Source organism: Arachis hypogaea, chromosome 13, assembly GCF_003086295.3.
Source record: "Arachis hypogaea cultivar Tifrunner chromosome 13, arahy.Tifrunner.gnm2.J5K5, whole genome shotgun sequence".
NCBI lineage: Eukaryota > Viridiplantae > Streptophyta > Magnoliopsida > Fabales > Fabaceae > Arachis > Arachis hypogaea.
In genome coordinates this window covers 46,264,597-46,272,739 of record NC_092048.1, presented here as the reverse complement: position 1 = coordinate 46,272,739, position 8,143 = coordinate 46,264,597, and positions in this window count along the sequence as shown.

Sequence of the window (8,143 nt, the reverse complement as noted above, 5' to 3'; positions counted from 1 at the left end):
CCGCGTCTTAGGAAACTGTTCAAGCCATTCCACGCTAACCAAAACTCTATTAATGCGACTGCAAGATTGGCCTCTGAACCATGTAAACTTGCGATCATTCAGTTCTAAATCCACTAACTCCATATCCTGTATCCAGTCTTTAAAATCTTCCACTGATGCTGTTAAAGAATTAGCTCCTTTCCTTTCTTCCACTCTCACAACCTCATTAAAATTACCCATGTAACAAATTGGGACTTGGCATACTCCAACTATAAAACTCAACTCTTTTCACACAATTAGTTTCTCCTCTTTGGCATACGCACCATACACCAAGCAAAATGCACAATGAAAATTATTGCTCATCAACACCCTTTTCACACACAGCCACCTCTCCCCTTTATAACAATTACCCAACTTAAATATCATTTTGTCCCACATTAACAATAGACCTCCAGAAGCACCTTCAGAATCTACATATTCCCAATCCACCGCATCATTTTTTCAAATTTGCACTACGTCAAACTTAGTAACCTCATTTTTCTTCGTCTCTATCAATCCTAGCATATTCACATTATTTTTTCTCTTAAATTTTTTTGCCATACCCACTTTTCCAACACCCCAGACACCCCTCGTATTCCAAAAACTATAAATCATTTAAGCACATTATTACACACCTTATTCCAGTTTTTAGGCCGGCTCCTTCTTGCTTTCTCTTTTTGCTTTGTTTGCCTTCGTTTCTGTGCAAGAACTTCATTTTGAGCTTGGAGAGCAACCATAATGTCATCTTCCTTGTCATATAAGACAACCCCTGATTCCACTACCAAGGCCCAAGTGGCTCTATTTTCAACCAAGTCTTCATCCCAACTTCTTCTTTGCTTTACAAGATTCTGATCACTGACTACATCCTTTTCAGAATCCCCAGAATCCTCCAAGTTCTTGACCACCCCTTCCTCTTCAAAGCATCTTCCCTCCATCAAAGTATTCTTAACCCTTGAATCTGATTCCTCTGCTCCATCATCCCTTACCAACCTTCTAACGGTGTTCTTCTTCAACTCCCATCGAAACTTACATGAACCGGGTTTGATATGTCATTAGTTTCATTCAAGCTCCCTATTATTCTTCTCCCTTTCTCCCCATCCGTTAAATTGCCGCCATCCATCACAGATTCATTGACTACATGAAGCATCCCCCACAAGAAAATTCCCTCATCCCTACTCCATTTTTCTTCCTTATCATAGAGTTCCCCACCGCTGGCTCTGGCTTGTGCCCTACATCATCGTCATGCTCCTTCATGGCACGCAGCAGTTCAACAGTGGCACCATCAACGTTATACACGTCACTCGCCATGATAGCGACCGCTTTCTAAACATCATCGCTAGCGCCCCCACTGACCTTCTGCCGGCCATCTTCCATCCTTACCGCTCGTCCACCATACCCATCATCGCTGCTGTGATTCACGTTCTCCATAACAGCTGTGTGATACCCAGGATCTTCCTCCCTTTGCACCATCCAGTTCACGTACCCCCTATACCACCACCCGCGGCAGCCGCCAAGAACTCCTTATGAAAGCATAGCACGATGAAGTCATCGTCGCACCTTACGTTAGCAGCAACACAAGCGTGATCAACACCAAACCCCTTCCCATCACCACACAGCACCACACTCCTACCTGAGATTACAGCCCATGTTCCGCATCCGGGTAGGGTTACTCAACCCGCCCATGCTCCAAGATCAGCTAGCTCATGTAGGCTTATGTGGTTTTGGCCCACATCACACATATTCTCCTTTGTATACTGATCTATGCTATTGGGCCTCTTACCCCACCCATGTCATAGATTAAGTTACCCAAATCAGCCTCTTCGCACCTATTCCTCCCAGAATTTCAAGATACACATTTTTCAGGAGCAACGTCTTCATTAGTTAAGTGTAATCCCATAACTGTCGATCTAATTGTAGGAGCATCTGTTGCTTTTTTTGAATTTTCCAAAATTTCCATAAGCCATTCATCTAGTTCCTCGAGGGAAATGACCCTTCTACCCTTGTCCTATTCTTCCACCAGTGTCACCTGTGTCATAATCTCCGCCGCCATGTCCCACCCCAGCTTCAATGGTTTCTCTCGTGATTCAATTCCTTTGCTATACTCGTGTTCCAAATCAAGCCTCCCTTCAGCTACAGTATCAATAGCACATACGCGAAACTCCAACTCTGGTCTGCATACTAATCCACTTGACTCTGCTGTCTGCTTCAAGTTGTTCAATCCAGCCACCGCAGTCACTTAGTGGTTCTCACGGCCAATTAAACCCTTCTGAATATATCCAGTAGTAGCAGCATCTTCCTTAACTTGCTTCGTCTTAACATCAAGCCTCCTTCGATACTTAGCCTCTTCCACAAAGATCTCCATGCCCCGCAATCGCATTCGGTCCATCTCTTGTATTGTTTTTAGTGCCCCTCCTTTCGTAGTATACCGTATGAAAACAAACAAGTGGATCCGTTCATTCCTTTGCCTGTACGACAGATATATATTGTTTATTCACCATGTCCACTTAAACAAATGAAACAATTATTTTTTCAAACTATCTTCCGATAAATTGTCTACAAAAATTATAAATGATTCACTTTTCAAATATTGATACTTTTCTCGATTCCAAACCCACAAATTTTTTACATAGGTGCCTAACTCTACCCCATCTTGTGTTTTTCCACCCCTCGCATATTTTACCTTTAAGAAGCTTAGAATTTATCCCTAGAAATATATTTGGTTATTTAAAAGAACAAAATACTTGACATCAAATAAGTGATAGGAAGATTATATTAAAAAACATGAACTCAATCTAATAGACGAAACAAGGATTTGGTTGGGTTTACGGGTTTTAAAAAACATTAATCCGCATAAAATAAACTAACTGATCAATTGAGTCTCTATCTTCATTATTGGTTGAAGCAACATCATCACCAAACTACTCCTAGCTGATATTTTTTGCTGTCAATTAATAACAAGCTAAGAGGTCATCCCCACCTAGCTTGCTTGATTCAATAATGGCATTATTTATTTATTTATGTTCAAATTAATTGTGGCACAATCCCAGGATTTCATCGCATCTCTCCATGTACATACTGGGGAGATATTATTGTGTTAGTTTAGGAAATATTTGTCTTAATTTTGGTAGTATATTTAATGCATGTTTCTATAATATTCTTTATAATTGCCCATCCTAAATTATATATTAGGCCTGTTTTTCCTAAATTATGTCCTTAGGAAAAAAAATTAAAATGTTTATGTTTCTTTTTTTTTTTTTTATTGAATTGAAAACTGAATTATTTCACATATTACTTAAGATCGACGATGTTGATGAGTGGATAAATATTTCATCCAAAATATATAAATCCAACTTCTCTAGTTTGAGAACAATATATTTTTTATTGTCTACGGTATCCTTTAACCCGACAGGTTTAGGATTAATCCATCGTGAATTAGAGCTCTGTTTAAGAGTCTAGTGACCAATGGATTGTTGCATGGACAAGGTAGATTTTGAACCCCCAACACTTACTTAAGCAGACGAATAAGCTAACACTCGACCAATCCAAATTAATTTTTGAGAACTATATTATTATTATTATTATTATTATTATTATTATTATTATTATTATTATTATTATTATTATTATGAGGTAGTGCATTTTTACAATTTATGGTGAAATATAGACATAAATAAATTTAAAATATAATATTATTTTTAAATTAGTCAAATTTATATTAAATTATCACTCTTTGTTATTGACGAAATTATAATAAGAAAAGTTATTTAGAAGTCACAATTCATCTTCCTAAGTTTTAATTATTTTCTTAATTATTTAAATAAAAAATTAAATTTTTTACTATACATTTTTAAAAATAATATATATTTAAATTTTTACATATTTAAATATTAAAAAGATGATTAGGACGACAAATTAAAACTCTCAATCATCAATCTTTATCATTAATCTTCTACCGACTTCAGATGGGAATTTAATGTTATTTCATCTATACTTTAAAAGCTTTGATGACTATCACCTTAGTCACTCATCACTTTGTATTAGTATTGCAATAATTAAACCTTGCTCAATAATGCCAAAAGTATGGTTTCGGTTGTACATTTAAGTATTTTGATCAATTAAATTTAATTTAGTATAAATTAAAAAAAACACTCCCACAGTTACAATGAATTTTTTATTTAAATAAATAAAATAATTGTAATAATTACTGAAATAAATAATTTAAAAAATATTTATCGATTTGAATTCTCAAGTTATATTTCGTTTACAGTGTAAACGAGATGACAACTAATGTATCTCGTTTACACGTATTGTGTACTTCACCAACCCTCCAAAACTTCCTGAACACAACAAAACAATATTACTTTAGCCATGTCTCAAACCTACTTAATATATCGTACAGAAGTACTGAAAAGCACAAGTAAAATTGAGCTTACCAGTATTCGAGGTTCTGTCGAAAGGTCACATGGAGGCTCCATTGACACCCATTCTCAGCTTGACAACACTGCACATGGTACTTTAACCGGTTCGATTCGATCACCCGGTACTCCGCACTCCTGTGAATATTGTAGTTCTTCACACCCTGAAGCACTGCCTATCGGCTTCTGAATCTGTGGCCGACCCGAAACTCTACACCACCATCTAGGTTGTAATCCTCTTCACCAATGTTAGAAAACAGAATCCTCTCATGCATGGCGTCCAGATCCAGACTGTGATAGTGAGATGGCACTGCTGTTAGCGCCGGAATTGGGTGAGGTGGAGGCAGGACATAGCGCGCCACAGTCTGGACAGGTGTCTCTAGAACACACTCATCCTTATCCCCACCATCGGACGAGTCGCTGTCCACACTGTCCGCCACGTAATCCTCATCCGACTCCTCCTTGCCATTGTCTGCCTCATTGATGCGTGAGCATCTTTCCTATCTTTTCCTAGTAAATTTGCATTCAATTTGTTGAGTTTAATCAATAATTAATTATCTTTTAGCCACTATGGATGCTACTTTGAGTCTTGTGCAATTTTGTTTATTTTAGATAGTATTTGGTTAGATTTGATGGAGCTTCTGCAGAAAAAGAGAAGAAGACTATATAGGGCAGAAATGCTTAGAGGATGGAGAAGAAGCTTGCACAAATGGAAGGAGCACAAGAATTAAAGGAGATGACCAACAAAGAGCGACGCGTGCGCGTACCTGACGCGTACACGTGAAAAGCGAAGTTGCACAGCGACGCGTGCGCATACCTGACGCGTACGCGTGACACGCGAAGAAGGCCATCGACGCGTATGCGTGACTGACGCGTACACGTGACAAGCGCGAAGTGCAGAAAACGCTGATTCCTATTAATTCTAATTTAAACTTTTATTTTAAAATAGGAAAAGATATTATTTTTAGTTTTAGAAAATAGATTTTAAATTTATTAGGATTAGATATAAAAGGGAAAAGAAACTTCCCTTTGAGGGTGATTCCATTCCACCTCTACCAAAATACATTTTATCAGAATCCTTATTTTTCTCTCTGAACCATGAGCAACTAAACCTCCACTGTTAAGGTTAGGAGCTCTGTCTATTTGTATGGATTGATTCTATTGTTTTCTCTATTTTAATTCATGTTTTGATTTATATTTCAAGAATTATTTTCGTTCTTTATTTTATGAATTTGGGTGGAACAGAAGTATGACCCATGTTCTAATTGAGTTCTTATATAACTTGGAAAAGCTCTTTACTTGAACAACAGCTTGAAAACAAATTCTCCTAAATTTTAGTTATCTGAATTTAACGGGATACGTGACATATAATCCTTTTATATTTGGGTGATTAGAGTTTTTGTGGCATATAAACTAGAATTGAACTTACCCTCTAATTGGAATTAAGTGACCAAGGAATTGGCGATTGATGAATTTTACAGGGGACTAGAAAGGTCTAAGGAATTAGGGTCTAGTCACAGATAGTTTGCCATGAATTAAATCTTACATGATTAAAATAAATTAATAAGAAAAGTCAATCCGGAAAATAGATAACTCTGAAGCCTTAACTGCCTTCTCCATACTTTATTCCCAACTTATTTACTTGCATGTCTTTAATATTCTGTCTATTGTTTAATGCCTTTGAATACTAAAACACTCTTTTCTGCTTGCCTAACTAAGTAAATTAATCAACCATTGTTGCTTAGTCCATCAATCCTCGTGGGATCGACCCTCACTCACCTGAGGTATTACTTGGTACGACCCGGTGCACTTGCCAGTTAGTTTGTGGGTTATAAATTTCGCACCAAGTTTTTGGTGCCGTTACCGAGAATTGATAGTGGTTAACAACTATTAGTTGTTTGGTTGCTTAGATTAGGCGTTTTAATTTTAATTTTATTTAAATTTTTGCTCTAGTATTTTCGAAAAAAAATAAAAAAAATTTAGCACTAATATTTTTCTTAATTTTTGAAATTAAGTTTGGTGTCTCCTTAGTTGTTTTATTCTTCCTAGTTATTTTATTTATTGAGTTTAAATTTTCTTTTTGTTCTTTTTTCTTTACTTTCCTGTTTACCACATGGTGCGTTTAATTCTTTTTGGTGTTTTGTGCTAAGAAAAATAATGGAGAGAGATCACATGGGTTACTACTCACACCCAAAAAGTGATTCATATTATTAAGAATGAGGGAACTACCCAAATTTTGGTTGCAAAGTCAAAACCAAAGAAACTTCAGTGCTCCATGTTCCAACTATCAAGAACCACCATCCCCATATTCATATCAAGAACCACCATCTCCATATTCATATCAAGAACTATCACCTCTCTATCCATATCAAGAACCATCATCTTTCTACCCATATTAAGAGCCACTATCTCCCTATTCATACCAAAAACCATCATCTTTTTACTCTTATCAAGAATCATCATCTCCTTCTTATTCATATCAAGAGCCACCATCTCCTCATTCATATCAAATACCATCAGATATTGAGCTTCTCATGAAAGAATTCCTACATGATATAAAGACGAGTGTCAAAATGTAGAGAAACATGTGCAGTCGATTATCAAGTCCCAAGAAGAGGAACAAGCAAATTCTTTCCCAAGAGATATAATGCAAGATCCCATAGAAGAAAGTGAGGAAATCAATCAAAGGAGTTTATACTCCAATGAATTAGAGAACTTTCCACCCCACACATAGAAGAAGAGGAAGATGCAAAAACAAAGGAGGAAGATGCACAAACAAGGGAGGTTGTAAGGGATGAAAATAATTATGGGAATCTATACTCTAATGAAGTAGAGACTGGAATAGAAAGTGAGTTTATTGAACCACCAATTCAAGAAGTTCTTGATGAAGGGTGCACTCTAACCATCACACAACACCCAAATTTTGAAATCAAAGAAGTGAAGGAAACCAAGGAAAGCACTGAAAAATGGATTGTGATCAAGAAACAGAAGAAAATATCCATGAAAAAGAAAAGGTCAGAAAAAATAATCCAACCTCTACACCAACAAGCAAGGTGAATCAAGTTAATCACAATAAAAGAAGGCTTGTTCGGAGGAGTTATATCAGGGGGCACTAATTTTCACCTCTCCCCCCTTGGAGACATTTCTTTTAACCAACTGGAAGAAGAAGAAGAAAATTTAACAATCAAGTATCAAGCTAGTGACATTAAAGAAGCACTTGTCGGAAGACAACCTGATAATTTCGTATCCTTAGTTATTTTTTATAGTAGTAGTTTTCTTGCTTGTTTGATTTTTATTGAGTTTTTACTATTTTTCTGATCATGCAGCTATTTTATAACAGGAACCGAACACTTCAGGCGACAAAAAAAAAAACAAACGTGCACACGACGCGCAAGCGTCACTGACGCGTACGCGTCATATGTGTGTGCGTGAAAAATAAAATTGGACAGAGAGTTGAGCAGGAGTGGGGCTGGAACTGTGCTGGGCGCATAAGCCCCATCACGCGTACGCGTCTGTGACGTGTGCGCGTCGTTTTCCAATCCTGGCCATCCACGCGTATGCGTCCCAGACGCGTACGCGCTGCTTGAAATTAGCGCGATCCACGTGTACGCGTGCCTTACGCATACGCGTCGCATGCGACGCTCAAATTAAACCCCTCAGCGCCTGATTTCAAATCATCTACCCCCCCAATCCTAATTCTCTCTTGTTCT